The sequence below is a fragment of the Balaenoptera ricei genome, chromosome 11 (genome assembly GCF_028023285.1).
Source record: "Balaenoptera ricei isolate mBalRic1 chromosome 11, mBalRic1.hap2, whole genome shotgun sequence".
NCBI classification, from domain to species: domain Eukaryota; kingdom Metazoa; phylum Chordata; class Mammalia; order Artiodactyla; family Balaenopteridae; genus Balaenoptera; species Balaenoptera ricei.
The window spans coordinates 20,613,959-20,634,973 of NC_082649.1; the positions used below are offsets into that span (position 1 = coordinate 20,613,959).

The 21,015-nt window shown below is 41.9% G+C and overlaps 1 protein-coding gene and 1 pseudogene across 12 annotated transcripts in view; one reads left to right on the top strand and one right to left on the bottom strand.

Moving 5' to 3' along the window:
- The window catches only part of LOC132374406 (cytidine monophosphate-N-acetylneuraminic acid hydroxylase), a 269,930-nt gene that overhangs the window by 110,348 nt on the left and 138,567 nt on the right, over positions 1–21,015 (bottom strand). For 6 of the 12 annotated variants that reach the window (XM_059938056.1, XM_059938063.1, XM_059938050.1 and 3 more), the window contains exon 3: positions 7,912–7,973. The exons of 4 other annotated variants lie outside the window; for them this stretch is intronic. The gene's annotated coding sequence lies outside the window, so the exon portion shown is untranslated. Of the gene's footprint in view, positions 1–3,431; positions 3,515–7,911; positions 7,974–21,015 lie in introns of all 12 variants that reach the window. 2 more of the 12 variants (XM_059938060.1, XM_059938053.1) reach the window with 1 other exon arrangement.
- LOC132375431 (tubulin alpha-1C chain-like) lies at positions 10,766–12,087 on the top strand (annotated as a pseudogene).

A 21,015-nucleotide genomic window follows, 5' to 3' on the forward strand; every position in this document is an offset into this window, starting at 1 on the left:
ATATTTGGAATACAAGAATGAGAATTTTTGCTTACTAATGGGAAAACCCAATGCTGCCTACCATCAGCAAATGAGTTATTGTGAGGAAATGGATAAGCTCTGAAAATCAATAAGCAAGCTAAGAGAACCCACCCTGGAAGCTGGCAGGACATTGGGTAGCTCCAGGAGCAAGAAAGTAGGAGCTAATGGATCAGTTTCCCGGCAGGAACGGTCTGGTCCAGGATGTCTGGGGTAAACCATTTGTCAGAATCTCAAAAGAGAGCTTGTCTTGCCAACATCATGAGAGGAAGTGAGAGGCAGCCCACTGGATTTACTCTCCCATCAAGACTACACATGGGAGACTTCCCTGGTGGTCCAGTGGTTAAGAATCGGGCTTGCAATGCAGGGGACATCAATTCGATCCCTCGTGGGGAACTAAGCCCGCATGCCACGAGAGAGGAGCTTGTGCGCCCCAACTAAGACCCGACACAGCCAACAAATAAATATGTATTTTTTTTAAAAAAGAGACTACACATGGTAGGGGGAAGTGTCTGAAATTGGCTGTCCTGATAGGAAGAGAGAATGAATGCTGCTCAGTCAAAACAAAAAGATGATTTTTTTTTTAACCCAATAATGTGGACATTATTATTTCTTTGAAAATTGAATATGAAAACAGTGCCAGGAGGATTGTTTCTGGCAATGGTGGTGTGGAGGCATTCAGCCTACAGAGGCAGAACTGGCCAGAAGCCCAATAGTTGCATCTTCTGTCCAGGCCTGTGTCCAGGCTCTGAAGTGTTCAGCATTATAATCTGGGCATTGTTCCTGGCTCCTTAACCTTCATGCCTGACTCTCTGAACCTCCTAGACATTCTCATATGCTTTAACAAATTTCTTTACTACTTACACTAACTAAAGTAGGTTTGCAACTAAATTCTCCGACTGATATATCTACCTCATACTAGGTATTTGATATGTGGTATCTCATTGAAGCTGGAAACAACCTATTGAGGTTTGAAAAGAGGGCAGGGGAATATTATGAAAAACCTTGTTGGAATGTGTTATGTATACAAAGGGGAGCCATTAAATGTCACTTTGAAAAGGAAGTGGGGGAGCTATAGTGTCAGTGGAGGAAAGCCCGAATTATCTCAGGACTTTTTCAACCAACAGAGAGAAAACAAAAAGGAACAGCAGCTGTGGCCAAGCACAATTATTCTAGAATGCCTCTGCAAAGTATAAACAACCTTACTTTGGCCACCAATGGGTGCGGCTAGCTCAGGTGCCTGCCTCTCCCTAATGAGCAGTTTGTGTGTGAGCAGGCCCAGCCCACTTACCTAAAAGTCAAGAGTCAACTCTCCCCTTTCCCATGGTGGAAATAGATCTACAGGCCACTGTGGAAATTCACACCAACCACCTACGCTCATCAGTCTTAAACACAGATGAGCATTCATTTTAAATATAAATGATGGGACTTCCCTGGTGGTCTAGTGGCTAAGACTGCGCTCCCAATGCAGGCGGCCCGGGTTCACTCCCTGGTCAGGGAACTAGATCCCACATGCCGCAACTAAAAGATCCCGCATGCCACAGCAAAGATTCTGCATGCTGCAACTAAGACCCGGCGCAGCCAAACAAAGAAAGAAAGAAATATTTTTTTTAAAAAACATAAATGAGCCCCTGTGGTAGCCAGAATAATGGCCTCAAAGATATCTACATTCTAATCCATGGGAACTATGAATAAATTAGGTTCTATGGCAAAGGGGAACTAAAGTTGCAGATGAAATTAAGGTCAGCTGACCTTAAGATAGAGCAATTATCCTAGATTGTCCAGGTGAGTCCAATGGAATTACAAGGGTCCATAAAAGTGGAAGAGGGAGGCAAAAGGGGAGTCCGGAGTGATGGGATGTGAGGTGAACTTGATCAGCTGTGGCTGGCTTTGATAAAAGAGTAAGGGGCCATGAGCCAAGGAATGTGGGCAGCCTCAGAAGCTAGAAAAAGCAAGAAAACAGATTCTCCTCTGGAGCCTCAAGAAAGGAACACAGCCTTGCTAACACCTGGATTTTATTCCAGGGAGCCCCATGTTGGACTTCTAACCTACAAAACTGTAAGATAGTAAGTTTGTATTGTTTTAAGTCACTAAATTTGTGGTAATTTGTTACAGCAACCATAGAAAGTTCACACAGCCCCCATGGATGAAAACCCTGAGTGTGGGAGACTTACCATGATCAATAAACAAAGGCCCACTTGAAGAATTCTGATCTGAGAGATAGTTATATATGTAAGAAGTACATCTGACTGCTGATCAACTGGATACTAACAGACACAAAACCCACTTAAGAAAAGATCTGACATTGTGAGATCTTGGACTACCAGCCTCTCTGAATAAAGTGAGGTTAATATCTGCTGTGGTTAATGCAGTGTTGATAGGATTAAACGAAGTGGTAGAAATGTCTATACAGTAAGGGTTACTACACAAACAAGTTATTTTTTAATTATTATTGCTAGCTCTGACTAAACTAACAGTTGGCAGGGGGGACCACCTAAGCCATCATAGACCTTCTGTTATTTGGAGACCATCCAAGTGACATCATCGCACTGGATACTGCACATTCAATAAATATTATTGAGAGGTATGCAGTACGATATCTAAGAGCACAGACAATAGGTTAAGACAGATCTGAATTCTGCCTCTGTGTTGCCATCAGGTGAGTTACTTAACCTCCTCATCTGTAAAATGTGAATAAGGGAGTTGTGAGAATGAAAATGAGATAATGTCAATAAAGCACTTGGCACCCGGCCTGGGTTGCATCAGGAACTCAGCTTAATGGTAGCTCTATTATTGATAATGAGCACTTACTGATATAGGACCTCTACCACCTTTGAACATTTAAATTATTTTTACCTGTATTATTTCATTTGATTATCAATTCTTCCCTTGGGAAGAAACATGGCAAGTTTATATCCATTTTTCAAATGTGAAAAATAATGCACAGAAAAGAAACACACCTCGCTATAGGGAACTAATACAAGGATTGGTTTCACCTGAAAAAATTCAAGGGGCACTACAATAACTAGAATAATCCAGGAGTAAATTTCCTGTTGTTCACACCAATAATACTAGAAGACTAGCAGGAAATAAATAATACAGATCTTCAAAGTCTTTTAAATACCATTCAGTAGGAAGACAGTGGCATGCTAAAGAAGGAGAATTTAGGTAAATTTTTTAAAGCCAGACTTAAGTGGAAAGAGTCTGTTGTAGGCCATTCAAAAGAAAGCGGTCAAATGAGGCAAAAATCCCCTGCCCAAAATCCCCCGTGTTTAGTGAGAGTTTAGAAGACAAACCATGATAGAATCTACAAGAGGAGTTGGAGCCATTCCAAAACAAACATCTGTAGATGTTCTTCATTATCCACAGGGAAAGCAGAGGAGGAAAATAACTTTTACATGTAATCAACTTACAATAAGAAATTTGGAATGTGGTTCAGTGGTTCCTCCCATTACCTCATGGGAAAGTTTTCAGTGAGTTGCTGGCTTTTCATCAGCTAAAAATAATAAAAGTCAAATAATGAGAAAAGTTTTGCAAGAAAAGAATGAACTATATTGGGAAGAGATTATTTTTTCCAAGTGTTTCACCACTGGGATGGAAAAATGGATACAGTCTATGTCAGCCAACTCCTGGGCTTGACACTGATGTTGTTTTCCTTCTTTCTTTTCCTCTTTCTTCCTTCCTTCTCCCCTCCTTTCCTCCCTCCCTTTCTTGTCTTTCTACCTTTCTTTCTTCTTTCTTTCCTTATCTTCCTCTCTCCCTCTCTTTCTCTTAATTCCCCAACCGGGGATTGAACCTGGGTCACAGCAGTGAAAGCACAGAGTCCTAACCACTAGACCACCAGGGAATTCCCATCCCCTCCTTTCTTAATGAAGAAACTCAGCACTCACTCACCCATTAGAACTCAGGTCAAGCCCAGCCATTTTACCTGGGAAGTTTTTTCAGCAGCTGGTGTACATCTCTGTTACAATCCTATCATACGTCATTATTATTGTGCTGGCCATAAAGTTTGTTTGGGACTTTCCGTAACATCTTACAGAAAAACCTGAACGAACGTCAATACCATTTTGTCTCATTTCCATTATAAAGTAAGATAGGTAACCTATATGTCCCACAATAGGAAAATATCAATAGATAAATAAATTAGAGTCAATGCTATGTAATATTACAATTTAAATAACAAAACAACCATGTTTTAAGAGAACAGTTAATGTTATGAGGAAGTGTTAAGTGAAAGAGCAGAATTTACACTGTATGTAATATATTTGTACATGCACAGAAAAAAGTGGGAAAGGATACACACCAAATTGTTAATTATGATTGCCTCTTGCAAGAGGGTGGGTGGGAGGGGAGAAGTTCTTTCATTTTTTACTTCACATGCTTTTATATTGGTTGAGGGTCTTTTTTTCCCCAATAAGCATACACTGCTTTGGGTTTTAATATCAAGTTGTTAGAAAATGAATGAAAAACATTCTTAGCATATTAGCAAGTCAAATCCAGCAGTATATAAAAGAAAGATAATACATCATAACCAACTGGAATTTAACCTAGGAATGTGAGGTTAGTTTAAAATTTGAAAATCAAACAACGTAATTCACTGTATTAACGGAATAAAGGAGAAAAATCATATGATCATATTAATAGGTGCAGAAAAAGCATTTGACAAAATTTAACATTATTTATGGTGAAATCTCAGCAAATTAGGATTAGTGAAGACCTTCCTCAATCTGATAAAGGGCATCTGCAAAATACCTACAGTTAACATCATGCTTAGTGGCGAAATATTAAATGTTTTCCCCATTAGATAACAAATAAGGCAAGATTGTCCACTCTGAACGCATCTAATCAACATTGTATTGGAGACATTAGTGCAATAAAGTAAGAAAAATAAAATCATGAAGATTGGGAAAGAACAGATAAAACTGTTTCTATTTGCAGATGATATGGTCATCAATATAGAAAATCCTAAGTAATCTGCAAAACAACTTCTAGAATAAACGAATTTAGCAAAATTGTAAGATACAAGGTCAACATGTAAAAAGGAACCTATTAAAAGTAGCAAATAATTTGAAATAAATTTTAGAAATTCCATTTCAGTAGCAGCAAAAAAATGAAATGCTGGGCTTCCCTGGTGGCGCAGTGGTTAAGAATCTGCCTGCCAACGCAGGGGACATGGGTTCGAACCCCGCTCAAGGAAGATCCCACATGCCGTGGAGCGGCTGGGCCCGTGAGCCACAATTACTGAGCCTGCGCGTCTGGAGACTGTGCTCCGCAACAAGAGAGGCTGCGATGGTGAGAGGCTCGCGCACCACGATGAAGAGTGGCCCCCGCTTGCCGCAACTGGAGAAAGCCCTTGCACAGCAACGAAGACCCAACACAGCCATAAATAAATTAATTAATTAATTAATTAAAAAAAAAAAAAGAAACGAAATTGAGTTATTTGTAGTGAGGTGGATGGACCTAGAGTCTGTCATACACAGTGAAGTAAGTCAGAAAGAGAAAAACATATACCGTATGCTAACACATATATATGGAATCTAAAAAAAAAAAAAAGGTTCTGAAGAACCTAGGGGCAGGACAGGAATAAAGACACAGATGTAGAGAATGGACCTGAGGACATGGGGAGGGAGAAGGGTAAGCTGGGACGAAGTGAGAGAGTGGCATGGACATATATACACTACCAAATGTAAAATAGCTAGCTAGTGGGAAGCAGCCGCATAGCACAGGGAGATCAGCTCGGTGCTTTGTGACCACCTAGAGGGGTGGGTAGGGACGATGGGAGAGAGACGCAAGAGGGAGGAGATATGGGGATATATGTATATGTATAGCTCATTCACTTTGTTATAAAGCAGAAATGAACACACCATTGTAAAGCAGTTATACTCCAATAAAGATGTTAAAAAAAAAAAAGGAAATCTCAGTACTTTTCTCCTTCACTGTTAATCTAAGTGCCTCACAATTTTTTTTGCCTATAACAGTATAGGATCCATAGTTTACATATAATATGCCATTTTTCTCATTAAATAAAGTTAATAATACCTTTTCTGCATACAAATATGTTATTTATTAAATCCAGTAGTTTCGATCAATTCTGTTATAACTACACTACTCACCTGCTTCATTCAGGCAATACAAGGTAAAAGGCAAATAATGATTAAAAGGGAAATATTACATAATCTAATGGCTTCTAGAGTTTAATATTATGTGCCTTATAGTGAAAACCTTTTGAAAAGAAAAAGATAATCTTTCCTAAGTATTTCTTAATATTTACACAAATATTAAGATGGTAGCACATTTTACAAGTGTTTTCAGAAGAATTTTTACCTTTACTAAAATCCCCATAATGATCGATAATGGAAGGATGCTTGACTATACTTTAAAATGTTTGCAATATGTAAAAAGTCTGTTGTTAAATGCAACCCTTATTAAATTGCAATCAGGAGGGAAAAGTTAATGAAAAACTGCATCAAACAAGAACAGGCAAGACTGCTGAAGACTCAACCCTTCAGAAATGAGGGTTTGGGTCCCACCAGCAGGTGAAGAATCTTGGCCAGCTGAGATCATGACTGAAGGTAACAGAAAACATGCAGCAGTTTTCAAAAGAAGGAAGTTCTAAATATCAGCTATAGTTCCTTTTAGGTCTCCTAATTCTTCTTGAATTAGTTTTTGATCATTTACATTTTCTAGAAGACACTGAATCTTCTTCATATTTTCAAATTTATTGGCAAAATTATTTATAGTTGTCTCATGGTTTTAAAAGTCTCTCCTGTATCTGCAGTCGTATCTGTTTCTCATTCCTAATACTGTTTATTTATGCCTTCTTTTATTCATCTCATTAGAAGATGATTTGTATTATGATTTTCTGTTTACAAAGAAGTTTTTAGATTTTTGATTCTCTTTGTTGTTTTGTTTTCTAATTCTTTATCTTCTGCCATCTTTACTACTTCTTTGCTTCTACTTTCTTTAAGTTTGCCCTATCACTCTTTCAATAGCTTCATGAGTAAAAAGCTTTATTTATTTCTAGATCTTGTTGTTTTTAAATAATGCATATAAGGTTATAAATTTTCCTTTAACTTAAGGTTCAGATCTGTAGTACCTTCCCAGTCCTTCAGTACAAATATTTTGTCATTTCTGCTATAGTTCCTGTTTAACTCATGAGTATTTGAGAATTCTGTTTTAAGTTTCCAAATATTTAGATTCTATCAAGTCTTTTTATTGCTTATTTCTGATGTAATTATTTCAATATGACCAGATAATATGTTTTATATAACTTAGATTCTCAAAATTATGACTTCTTGTTTATAAGATTATAAGTTCTGGGGATGTAATGTCCAGTATGGTAACGTGTATTTGAAAGTCATTAAGAGAGTAAATCTTAAAAGTTCTCATTGGGAATTCTCTGGTGGTCCAGTGGTTAAGACGCTGTGTTTCTAGTGCAGGGGGCATGGGTTTGATCCTTGGTCGGGGAACTAAGATCCCTCATGCCATGTGGCCAAAAAAAAAAAAATTTCTCATCACAAGAAAAAAAATGTGTAACTATGTGTGATAATGGATATTGACTAAACTTGTGATAATCATTCACAATATATACATATATCAACTCATTTTGTTGTACACCTAAAACTAATACAATGTTATATGTCAGTTATACCTAAATTTAAAAAATTATGACTTCTTTAAGTTAAGATTTTCTTTGTGACCTAGTACCTGGAGTGGGAGTAGGGCTATGGTAATATTTGAGATTTGAATTGGATACTACTGGAGTTTTAAACAAATGGACTTTCAGTAACCAAATGTTATTAAATCTGCCCAAGATTTCACTAAAGGTCAAGAAAGAGATATCTGACAGATTGAAAACAATGACAGGAAAAAATAAAATTTCTTCACACTTACGTCTCCCATGGAACCAAGACTGCTCAATAAGCCAGTTACAGTAGGTCCTTAATACATGCTTGCTGAAAAAAAAAAAAAATTTATCCAAGAGCACACATCCTCCCCAAGTGGCTTTACATTCAGAATCTCTTTTGCCTAGCTCTAATTTGAGAGGTCTTTTTCTTTCTTTCTTTTTCTTTTTCTTCAAAATCCTGATCTCCTTTCATTCCCAGTTTAGTATAGTTTCTGGCTAAATTCACTTAGCTCTTAAAGAAGCATGTCTAGTTCTGAGGTCAAAGCTTTTCTTATTCTCAGGGTCCTCTGAGTTCCTAAAAAGATGCATTTTTCTTCTGACTGCTTAAGGAACAAGAAGCTCTTCTTTTACTTTCTTCCCCAAGGAAGGATATGCTTTCTTAATATCTTCTCCTAAGGCTGTGCCGAAGAAAACGCAGCATGTCTGCAGCTCTGTACTAACAGGCCACTGGGTGTCAGTATTATAGTGGGGGTTAGGAAAAAAAAGTCCAGGAAACCAGAGAGTGAGGGATAAATAACGTTTAAGGAAATAACATAAAGTCGTAAGATCAATCATTTTTGACCAAAGCAGGTGAAAGGAACCATAGGAGGAGTCAGAAGAAAATGGAGGCATCATCGTCACAAATTTGAAACAATTGCCCAAGGTGCTTAAATAAAACTGGTACAAAAGCATCCTTCCTTCCCGCTTTATTATTACCAAGGTATGGTCCAAAGTGAGCTGACAGTCCACCAAGGGTGACTCTCTACTGCGGAGAGGCTCCTGCACTGGCTCTTCCCTTGTTGGCCAGGACTTCAAAATAAAACCCTAGAACTGAGCTCTCATCAGCCAGTCCCCAGGCTGTCCTGCTCTGTAAGCCCTCAACCTTGGATCAACCCTGCACTCCCCCTGCTCCGCTTCCAGAACTTAGTGACAGCACTGCTGGAGAAAAGTACAACCACGGGAATTAGTGTTTTCACAGATGTATGATTCTTACCTCATAAGGAGTCTCAATTCAGCTTGTCAATCCCTTTCCCTGTTTAAGAATCCCTCTCTCTCTCTCTCTCTCTCCCGCTCTTGGGCTACTATCCCAAACTTTCTTCAGCTCTCTCTCTCTCTCCTAGCAGATGATCTCGCCCCATAGAGAATGTTGAGTCCACAAACCTTCAAGTCCTCACTTTCCCATCCGCCCCTCATAAATATCCTGCTACCCATAAAGGCTCATCTTCATTCTCACCTATTCTCACCTCCAGCCCCACCAATGATAAGAAATAAAAGAGCCACCCTCCCATCTCCTCCAAGTGTCTCTGAGCACTTTGCTCCATGAATCAATCTCTGTATCTCTATAAACCCTTAATCCCCAGATCACTAATATAACAGGATAGAGAAAAGTTGAATTCTGTTAGCAAATGGCATGAAAGTTCCTGTTGAGGATTTGTTAGAAGAATCAATGGATAAACCCATAGAGGTTGAAACTGAGACCTTACAGGGGCCTGACTGTGGGAGCATCGCTCTGCTTCAGACAAGGAAAGTAGTTCCTTGCTCTAAAGAAAAAGGAGAGAGTTGGGGAGGGTGGAGGAGGAGCCAGCTGGATGGCAGAAGGCAACGTGGTTTGCAGGGCAATCTCTCTCTGGGAGCACCTCCAGACTTCCTTTAAGTTTTTTAACTTATGACATTTTTGATTATATAGATTACTATTAACATGAATATATGTATCTCTTTAGAAACTGGGGAAAGGGCTAAGATTTCCACTGAGGTGACATGAGATGGACCTGAGACCACAAGTATAGGTGTGCAAGTGGACAGAAGCCTGAGGGAACAAGCTCTCAGGTCACTGAAATCAGGGAAGGAAGCCCTTGACCGTGGCTTTGGACCAAGTTTACCTAAATCTCTCAGAGTCAGGGAGGTCCCAGCTGATGTTAACTTGTTCACGTTTCTCCCATTCTAAACAAAAGCCTCTTCTCCCTGAGCCCTTTGTAGCTCCTTTTCCCTTTCTACTTCTCTCCTTAGCCAACCTTCTTGGAAGTATGGTCTACATTTGTGATGGCAGCTTCAATGTCTTCCATTAACTTCTCACCCCAGTACCATCTGGAGACGGTTCTCACCAAGGTTGTAGATGGGTAACATTCTCAGTCTTTAACTGACAGGACGTCTCTTCCCCAGGAGGCACCACTGATAACTTTCTTTGTATCTTCCATCACTTTCTGACCTTTCCTCTGGCCTTTGCCATGGGCTGCTCTTCCTCTTTGTAGCTTAAATGTTAGCATTGGCACCTGAGGGGCTGCAGTTCAACCAGCACCCAGAAGGATTCTTATGTTGCTCCATTAGGCGGGGGGTGGGGAATCTGTTATATTGAATTTGACTACGGTTGAATCATAAAGTGGATGGTGTAAAAAAGGAAAGGAAAGGACTTCCCTGGTGGTGCAGTGGTTAAGAATCAGCCTGCCAATGCAGGGGGCACGGGTTCAATCCCTGGTCCAGGAGGATCCCACATGCCACGGAGCAACTAAGCCTGTGTGCCACAACTACTGAGCCTGCGCTCTAGAGCCCGCGAGCCACAACTACTGAGCCCACGTGCCACAACTACTGAGCCCACGTGCCTAGAGCCCGTGCTCCGCAACAAGAGAAACCACCGCAATGAGAAGCCCATGCACAGCAACGAAGACCCAATGCAACCAAGATTAATTAATTAATTAATTTAAAAGAAAGGAAAAGATTGTGGAACCCAGTAAGCGTTAGAGAAGGAGATCAAGAATATTCTTGAGACTACTTCTCCCCTGGACTCCTTGGTAGTCTGTCAGTTGGAGAGTTACGTGGCTGTCCCCTCCCCTCCTCCAGCCCCGCAGAATCCTACAAGTTCCAGTCATGCATGAGTGCATCTCCATCCACGTTGGCCAGGCTGGTGTCCATATCGGCAATGCCTGCTGGGAGCTCTACTGCCTGGAACACGATGGCCAGATGCCAACTGACAAGACTATTGGGGGAGGAGATGACACCTTCAACACCTTCTTCAGTGAGACAGGCGCTGGCAAGCATGTGCCCAGGGCAGTGTCTGTAGAGCTGGAACCCACGGTCATTGATGAAGTTCGCACTGGCACCTACCGCCAGCTCTTGCACCCTGAGCAGCTCGTCACAGGCAAGGAAGATGCTGCCAATAACTATGCCCGAGGTCACTACCCCATTGGCAAGGAGATCATCGACCTCGTCTTGGACCCAATTCGGAAACTGGCTGACCAGTGCACAGGTCTTCAGGGCTGCTTGGTTTTCCACAGCTTTGGTGGGGGAACTCACCTCCCTGCTGATGGAACATCTCTCTCGATTATGGCAAGAAGTCTAAGCTGGAGTTCTCCATTTACCCAGCCCCTCAGGTTTCCACAGCTGTAGTTGAGCCCTACAATTCCATCCTCACCACCCACACCACCCTGGAGCACTCTGATTGTCCCTTCATGGTAGACAATGAGGCCATCTATGACATGTCGTAGAAACCTCGATATTGCGCGCCCAACATACACTAATCTTAACCGCCTCATGAGCCAGATTGTGTCCTCCATCACTGCTTCCCTGAGGTTTGATGGAGCCCTGAATGTTGATCTGACAGAATTCCAGACCAACCTGGTGCCCTATCCCCGCATCCACTTCCTTCTGGCCACGTATGCCCCTGTCATCTCTGCTGAGAAAGCCTACCATGAACAGCTTACTGTAGCAGAGATCACCAATGCTGGCTTTGAGCCAGCCAACCAGATGGTGAAATGCAACCCTCGCCATGGTAAATACATGGCTTGCTGCCTACTGTACCATGGCGATGTGGTTCCCAAAGATGTCAATGCTGCCATTGCCACCATCAAGACCAAGCGTACCATCCAGTTTGTGGACTGGTGCCCCACTGGCTTCAAAGTTGGCATTAATTACCAGCCTCCCACTGCGGTACCTGGTGGAGACCTGGCCAAAGTACAGCGAGCCGTGTGCATGCCGAGCAACACCGCAGCCATCGCTGAGGCCTGGGCTCGCCTGGACCACAAGTTTGACCTGATGTATGCCGAGCGTGCCTTTGTTCACTGGTACTCGGTGAGGGCATGGAGGAAGGAGAGTTTTCTGAGGCCCGTGAGGATACGGCTGCCCTTGAGAAGGATTATGAGGAGGTTGGAGCCAATAGCGCTGAGGGAGAAGATGAGGGTGAAGAATATTAGCCTGTCTGCTGCAATTTTACCCTCTTGTCTTGGGACTGTCTTATTTGTGTTCTGTGGAGCTGCCCATTGTGGCCCTATCTTGCCAATACAAGTGATATTTCTAAAAAAAAGAAAAAAAGAATATTCTTGAGAATATTCTTCTCAAGAATACTCTGAGAATGGAAGGAACAGACTAGGTATGGGAGCCAAATTGCAATACAAAGAGAGAAGGTGATATTGTGAGAGAGAAGATGCAAGTATTCAGAGATAGGAGGAATAATGTTATAAAAATGAAACTATATTTGTATAATTTAATAGAAGGTAAAATAGCTGCTTGACAAGAAAGAAAAATGGGAAGCACTGTGCTATACAAATTCTACTTGGAATGTGTTATGCAGCCCTTTATCATAATCCATCAGGATCACTGAAATACAAATGGTGTTCTTTTTATTAGCTGTGGTTGTCTTCAGTGTCAAAAAACATTCAGATTGTGTTTGCATTACATCCTAACAGGAAAATCAGTCAGTTCACTAGATGAGCATTAGCAATGAAACAGAGTAGAGCTCCCCAATGTACAATTTACCTGGTTTGTTGGACCAGATTTTCCTCCCTTGTAGATATATGACCCTTTTTTGGAAAGGTTTGTCCTTATTCAGCTTTCATTCACATGACTACACTAGCGTTTCACTGCAATCCTATTTGTTCTCAGAATTTAGGGTGAAAAAGTTCCATCTTGGAATATGTTCAAGAAAATGAATCAGAGGAACTGCCAGAAGAACTGAATGACAACATTTTCACACCTGTTCTATAGCCCCATGCTGTCCAATATGGTAGCCATAGCCACATGTGGCTATTTAAATTTAAATGTAAATTAATGGAACTTTAATAAAATTAAAAATTCAGCTCCCCAGTTGTACCAGCCACCCTTCAAATGTTCAGTTGTCACATGAGACTACTTCATTGAAGAGTGCAGATACAGAGCATTTCCATTATTACAGAAAATTCTACTGGGCAGTATTGCCATACACACATACACACACACACACACACACACACACTCTCTCTCTCTCAGCAGTCAAGGATTATGGTAATAGAATTAAAGCTTCTATGCCATATGCCACTTTGTCCTCCATTCCCTAGTTTTAATTGATTTACTATCAGGTTTTCTTATTAAACTAATATGTGTAATTAAGATTCCCCCCCAGGTATATATCAGTTGTCAATCACTGAATTAGCTACTAAGGGATGTTATAACATATCCTTCAGTAAAAAATAATTTGGATGCTGCTTCTCTCGGAAGCAGGTACATAGAGTTATGAATTCAGGAGACTCCTGCATATTTTGTTCAAATGACAAGATTGATATATTTAGCAAAACTTACAGTCCGTAAACAGAGTGCTAGCATATTTGTACTTACTGGACCCTTGTATGTCAGGTCCCAACTGTGTTAATGAGGAAAGCCATTTAACTTTCCTGACACTCAGTTTCTTCAGCTGTAAAAAGGGAATTATAATACTAGTGTCATGGATTTTTTGGTAAAGATTAGATGAGATAATGCATAGAGAAGTGTAGCCTTCATAGACATGAACAGGGAATGATTAACAGTAACCATCCTGTGGTTGCACGTCAGGTAGAGTGTTAACGATTTTAATGACTTCTGCACCTCGAGCTAGGAATTGCTTTTCCCACCAAAGGACCAGAGGTTTGCAGAAAATCCTTCCTCGTCCCACGAAGAGTACAGGGCAGAGACCTGATTCACAAATAATCATTAGTGGAATGCATTTTGTGAGAATATGATTTTGTGAATTTAAAAAGCTGCCTGTGGTTTATACTTATTACTATAGGGGTGGCAGACTTCATTTTGAGAGGGGACTGCTTTTTTTACTTTCAGGTACAGGGTACACACTGATAGGCTTTAATTATACATGGCAAGGCCCAGAATCCCACTATGACAATAATATAAAAACCTCTTTTTGTTGTGGATGAACACTGCTGAGCAGTGCCCCATTGGAGATTTGAGGCCAAGGGAAAAATGTGTACCTCTATATACGTGCACAAAATACCCTCCTATACCTTCAGCCAAGTGGAAAGAGTTAATAAAAGCATTATGATTTTAAAATATGACTATATATAAAGCCCCGTGTTGCCCAATTTATTCGTGCACCATTGTCACCCCTCATAAATCCACTTGGCCTATGGGTCCAGGAACCTCGGGCTGAATGGCAACTACTGCTCCTGTTGCACAACAACGCAGAGTCATAAAACAAACAGCCTGTCTTTATTTGAACTTTTGATATTTTGTTCATCATGGATTTTCTGCATTCATTTTAATTTTTTAAAATATTGCGTTAAAATATTATTGACTGTGATTATTGGGCTTTTTGATGCTCCCTTAAAATCTGTGCCTTAATGAGTATTTCACTGCTTTAATCTTGGCCCTGTGACTGAGAGATTATCATGAACTTAGCTTGAGTTCTTCTATGACTGGAGCCAAGAAAAGGTGCTGGAGCTGAGGCTCTTAGGACCAAGGAGAGAGTCAAGGGAACTCTTGTCTCTGTAAGAGTGGAGGAGTGACGTCACCATCATGGTGGTGCTCTCTTGATCTCTCCCCTTCAATCTACAACCAGTAAAACATCCACAACTCAACAAAGGTGCCTCTGCCCCACACACTAGGATGCCAGAGAATCCCACACATCTGTACATTTAATGGTGGGTGGACTCAACTTATAGAGGAGTGGAACCAGGGGAACAGCAGAGACCGTGCCTGCAATCCCGGCTCCCAGGGCACAAGAGCTGAACCCTAGCAGCTGAACCTGCAGCCACAGAGAACCCAGTAACAGCAGGGGAGGCGGCACACACAACTCTGGCCTTCCAGCTACAGCACACAGCAGCACTTAGAGCCACAGGTAACTGGGCAGCAGCAGCAACAGGGCCTCCTCCCTCCAGCCACTGAGGCACCCATGATTTCAGCCCTCCACCCCCACCAGCAGCGGCAGTACCCATAGACCCAACAACCCTAGACGGGGCAGAGGTACCCGCAACCTCACATTCTTGCACCCCACCCTTCCCCTCTCCGCATGTCAGCAGAGCCTGCAACTCCAGAGATCCTGGACGCAGGGGAAGCACCTGCCATCCCAGTGCCTCAGGTGGCGAAGCCAGTGACACCAGCAGCAGCAAGGCACCAACGACCCCGGAGGCACAAGCAGCGGCTAGGAGGGCACACCTCTGACAGAAGTGATGGTGGGTGGAAAGTGTTGACTCTCAAATAGGCAGCGCAGGTAAGAAAAACCCAAAACTTGTGCTGTAGCACCACCTACTGGAAAGTAAAAGAAAGGCCTCTAATTTCTAACCTGTTGAATCATTACCATCATGTTTAAAGAAGAAGAAAGGTGTTCGCTACTTCAAATGTGCCAGCAAAGGAATAACTGTGGCTCTTCACGGTGCTTAGTCAGTTAACAGTGTATCACAAAAATAAAATGATGATCTTCCAGAAACCAAACTTAAAGTCACAGAATATTGTGACATATCTAATAGAGAATTCAAAACAGCTGTCATGAAGAAACTCAGCAAGCTACAAGAAAACTCAAGGCAGTTCAGTGAGCTCAGGAATAAAATTAATGAACAGAAGGAATACTTCACCAAAGTGATTGAAACTCTATAAAAGAACCAAACAGAAATTCTGGAGCTGAAGAACCCAATAAACAAGATGAAAAATGCATTACAAAGCACTGGAAATAGAGCAGACAATATGGAAGAGAGAATTGGTGAGCTTGAAGATAGAAATCTAGAAATGATACAGGTAGAAGAGGAAAGAGAATTAAGATCTTAAAAAATGAGGAAATTCTACGGGAACTGTCCAACTCTTTTAGGAAGGGCAATATTAAGATGATAGGTATCCAGGAGATGAGAGGGAGAAGGGTGCAGAGAGTTTATTTAAAGAAATAATAGCTGAGAACTTCCCAAACCTGGAGAAGGGACTGGATATACAAGTCCATGAAGTTAAGAGAACACCTAATTACCTCAATGCAAAAAATCTTCTCCAAGACACATTATATTAAAATTGTCAAAAGTCAATGGCAAGGAATAAAGACACAGATATAGCGAATGGACTTGAGGACACAGGGAGAGGGAAGGGTAAGCTGGGACGAAGTGAGAGGGTGGCATGGACATATATACACTACCAAATGTAAAATAGATAGCTAGTGGGAAGCAGCCACATAGCACAGGGAGATCAGCTCGGTGCTTTGTGACCACCTAGAGAGGTGGGTAGGGACGATGGGAGGGAGACGCAAGAGGGAGGAGATATGGGGATATATGTATATGTATAGCTGATTCACTTTGTTATAAAGCAGAAACGAACACACCATTGTAAAGCAGTTATACTCCAATAAAGATGTTAAAAAAAAAAAGAATTGATTTTCAGAACTAGAAAACAACTCAAGATTCTGAAGCATCTAAAAAAAGTAAGACCACATTATATTAAATATGCTATAGTTGGCAAAATCAGGTTACTATTTTGCGTCTGAATTCTTTTCTAAATTTAGTACATCTTTACATTGTCGCTACATATAGAACTATATGATTCTTTGTAAATTGACATTAAATTAAAAATTGGATTCCATAAAATGTCCCTAATTGCCTAGTTCCCCTGACACTCAACATGGGGAACCACTGTTCCTGGTTTCATATGTATCCTTCCTGAGGCTGCTATATAGATATTCAAGTAAATAAATTGTTATCTTCCTCATTTTTATGCAAAAAATAAAAACACATAAGATACTTAAAAAAAAAAAAAAGTCAATGGCAAAGAAAGAATTTTAAAGACAGCCAGGGGAAAAGGATGACAACCTACAAAGGAACCCCTGTTAGGCTATCAGCAGATTTCTCAGCAGAAATTCTACAGGCCAGTAGAGGGTGAAATGACATTCTCAAAATACTGAAAGATCCTGGAAACCAACAGAAATCCAGGAGCCAAGACCCAGAAGAGAACAATTCCCTTGACCCCATCTAGTGGAGGATGGTTATTTATCACTAGAACAGCACTGCATGTAACTTGTGATGTATACATTCACGCTTGAGTTAAGTGTTTAGGAAATTGTACCTAGTTCTTCTCCCATAACGTATGTTCAGTTGCTGTCAATGAATGACAGTAAAATAAAATTCATAAAATCCTGAATTAAGGAGCCTCCCCCCTGGGGAGTGCGAACCGTGACCCTCTCAGCTGACAGTAACTGAAATTTCTAGTGCCTAGAATGGGCAGGCTAGTCAAACAGCATAAGCCCACCTAAGCACCAACTACTTGAATCAGAATTATCTGGGGAGCTTGTTAGAAACACAAATGTTTAGGACCCATCCCAGAGCCACTGCATCTGGGATTAAGGATCTGCTTGTCAGTCCTTCCCCAAGATGGTTGTGAGACAAACAACCGTGGGTGGAGCTTACACTTCATAACAAGTAAATGAGGGCATCCCCTCTAAGAAAGATGCTAGATTCCCGACCTTTCTAAAAGGGATGGGCAGGAGCGTCTGTCCTGGATCCTGCCCTAGAGGCTCCAAGAGCCCCAGAGCTGGCCTCTGAAGACCAGAGGACACTTATCCTCTTAAGCTAGACCCAGCGTTTCCCAAATAGGTGGAAGACAGCGTGCTTCCGCCAGCACCTATGGGATGACCAGATGGAGGCCCCAAGAGCTCTATTCTTCAGGTTTTTAACCCCACCCCTACCAAGGAACCCTATGGGTAGGATGCCAGGGAAATTGCCCTGCCCACCCTACCATCCTGCAGGATGGGGACTCCCTCTGAGACCCTCAACACCCCTACAGGCTTATAACTGAAAATGTTCAGGGACAGAAGGAATTACTTCAAACGCTGGGGAACAAAGCTTGCTATGGGGTTCGTTCTTCATCATGGATGTAACAGGAGCATCTAATTAACTGCCTTTTTTGTGTCCTTGAGGGAGCCACTGGCCCGCACCCCCAGACACCCGAAACCTCAAATGTGTGTTGAATGTTTTCATGTTAAAGAAAATAGTTAAACCTTTTAGTTAAAAATAAACAAATAATAATAATACACCAACCTTAGTTCTGACAAATACTCCATGTGTATGGTCAGGCCACCCAAGATGGCTGTTCTCTTGCTCTCTGTACATCCTCTGCCCGACCAGCACCTGCTTCACCTACACCCTACTCACATGACTGACCTTCCTACACACCTGCCCCGGCCCCAGCTAATGACTGTTCTAGCTTTAGATCAGAGCTCTCCACTATGCTTATTAAAGGGACGGTGAGGGGCGTGCCCCTCTGCTGGTTTCCCTGGTAACCGATGAGCCAAGATGACGTCATTTCCCCCTATAACTGGTAACCACCCCCCCCCAACCGCCTTCCCCCAGAAAACTGCTGCCATGTGCTGCCCAGCTATCTGCTGCACACGGTGGGGTGTTGCTCCAAGACCTGGCTTCAGACGTGTAAGCTCTCCCGTCCATTAAACCAATGATGTCTCTGTTGCTGACTCTGGGCTCTGTCTTTGGTCTTGAAGTTGGGCAAGTAGAGGCTTTGTAGGCCTGTGGGGTACAGCCCAACACCATGATAATGTAAGATGTCAACAGTGAGGGGAAATGGGTAAGAGGTATATGGGAACCCTCTCCCTTTGCAATTTTAAACCTGTAACTATTCTAAAATAAAAGTTTGTTAAAAGTAGGTAAACAAATGGAAACCACCTGCTAGAGCCTGCAGGGCCCCAGGTGGGTCTGTCTCAGGTCCCAACCCTTCCCCAGGGTCTGGCCTCTCTGGCAGAGGCTCAGCTTCCATGACTAGAGGATTCTCTTGTTCCGTCATCCCTTAGGATGGTGTCTTAGTCCTGCTTTCCTCTCCTAGTGGGGTGGCTGGGACTTTTTGTACATAGCCTCTACTTAATCCTTTGCACCAGCCCATCCAAACCACACAGGCTGTTTCTTCCAGCCCTGCACCTCCAGCCCTATCCCCTGGGAAACTACTGTACTATTTCTATCTAGTTAAGATCATAAGGTTGAAATGGTGTGGAATTAATTTGTCTACATCTAAAATTTGGCTTGAAACGTATTTCCTCCCTATTGATACTCTTTGCATATGTACTTCCTATAAGAATCACACAAGACAATGTGGGTGGGAGTGGAAAAGAAAGAAAATCTGGGGGCTCATCAACTTTACTTGAAATGCTTTATAAGGCATGGTTTAATTTTGGGGGGGCAGGGAGGAGAGCAGATTTTTAAAATTGTGCTCCAGCATGCTTATTTTAAGAGATAACTATTAAGAGGGACAATTTCTTTTTTTAATTTTACGGTGAGTTTTGGGCCCTTTTAAAACTCCCAGTTAAAAGAATATGAGGGAAGTAAGAGGGAAATACTCTCTTTGTGAGGAACTCTGAATGGAATGCATTGTGTGAGGCCAAAGGAAAACTTCACTTGGGTAACATTCTAATTGTATTCTTCCTTGTCACGCTGGACAAGCTGACAACCTATATTTTACTGCTCAAAAAGGAAAATAAAAGCCTTAACTTGTTCCCATTGCAGAACTGAGGAGCGCGTAAAAGCACAAGTGGAATGAAATGCTTCCTTTTCATTTTCTTCTCTTTTGAAACCATTAAGCCATTGCTTATTTGGAAACAGTCAGTGTGGCCTGCAGGATCCAGGAACACAAGAATGACCATTTATTTATCCAATACATTAAGCGTGCAATGGTAAGAACTGTGCTTGCCTCGAGCTTTGCAAGGTGTGGCCCATGCAAAGTTCCATCTAGAAGCATGGCATGTATTAAAATACCTTCAGGATGAGTCAGTGGTTCTCAGCTGAGGGTAATTTTGCCTCCCTCCACGCCCCACCCCCAGATATTTTGTCCTGTCTGGAGGCAATTTCGATTGTTGCAACTTCGGTTGGGGGTGGGGATGGGGAATGAAGCTGCTGGCATCTAGTGGGTAGAGGTCAGGGATTCTGCTAAACAGCCTACCATGCACGGAACAGCCCCAATCAGCAAAGATGTATCCCACCCCAAATGTCAACAGTGCCAAGTTAGAGCAACTCTGTGGTTTCTTCAAGGTTGAGAAAACATCGTAATTACATTATAATGTAACTAGTGTAGTGCTGTAAATTGGATACAAGTCAGGTGCTCCAGAAGAGCAAAGAAGGAAAGATCACATCCACTTGGGGTAATCAGAGAAGGTTTTGAGCCTTCAAGTGGGTTTTCTGTGGTCCAGGGTACCTCATTTCTCCTAAGTCTTACAGGCCATTTAGTTCCCCTAAATCTTGTATTTCAGTCAATAAGTAGCTGGTGAAAATCCTTGCCTGGCCAAGTAATTCGACATCTCTGTGTCTCTGTATTCTCTGCTGGAAAATGACAGGATTCATTCAGGAGCCCCAAGCTCTTCCTGGCTTTGAGTAAGTGACAATTCTTACTCTGACCTTGTACTTGGTCACCCCAGGCCTCACAAAACACAATTCTCTGTCTTCTGTGGTTAATACGTTCCTGTGAGTATCTGTCTCCTCCGACATGGAAATACAGCATTTTGCTTATAATTTCTAGGGATCCAGAGATCCCCAGAAACCCATCTCTGGACCTCTAAGGGTGCATGGGCCCCAGAATAAAAATTTTTGCTCCAAAGTTTCCTGAGCAACAAAATCTTGTGCTGGGTCTATCAGAGCCCTTGGAACCTGACCCAGCTGTGTTTCCAAAGCTATCAAGCTCCTTCTCGCATGCCACACTCATCTGTCTCTTGTTTTTCTATGATGGAATTAATTGTTTTATTTTGTTATTGCTGCTTCGCCAAAATCATTTTAGCTAATCTCATGACCTTGCCAAAATCCAACTCACACAGCAGATGTTCTAGCCCGCCAGGATGGGCTCTCACCACTTTCTCTCAATCCTAGAGGATGTTTCTGGTGGGTTCCCTTAAGCTAAGGGAACTGCCAGTGAGTGTGTCCCTG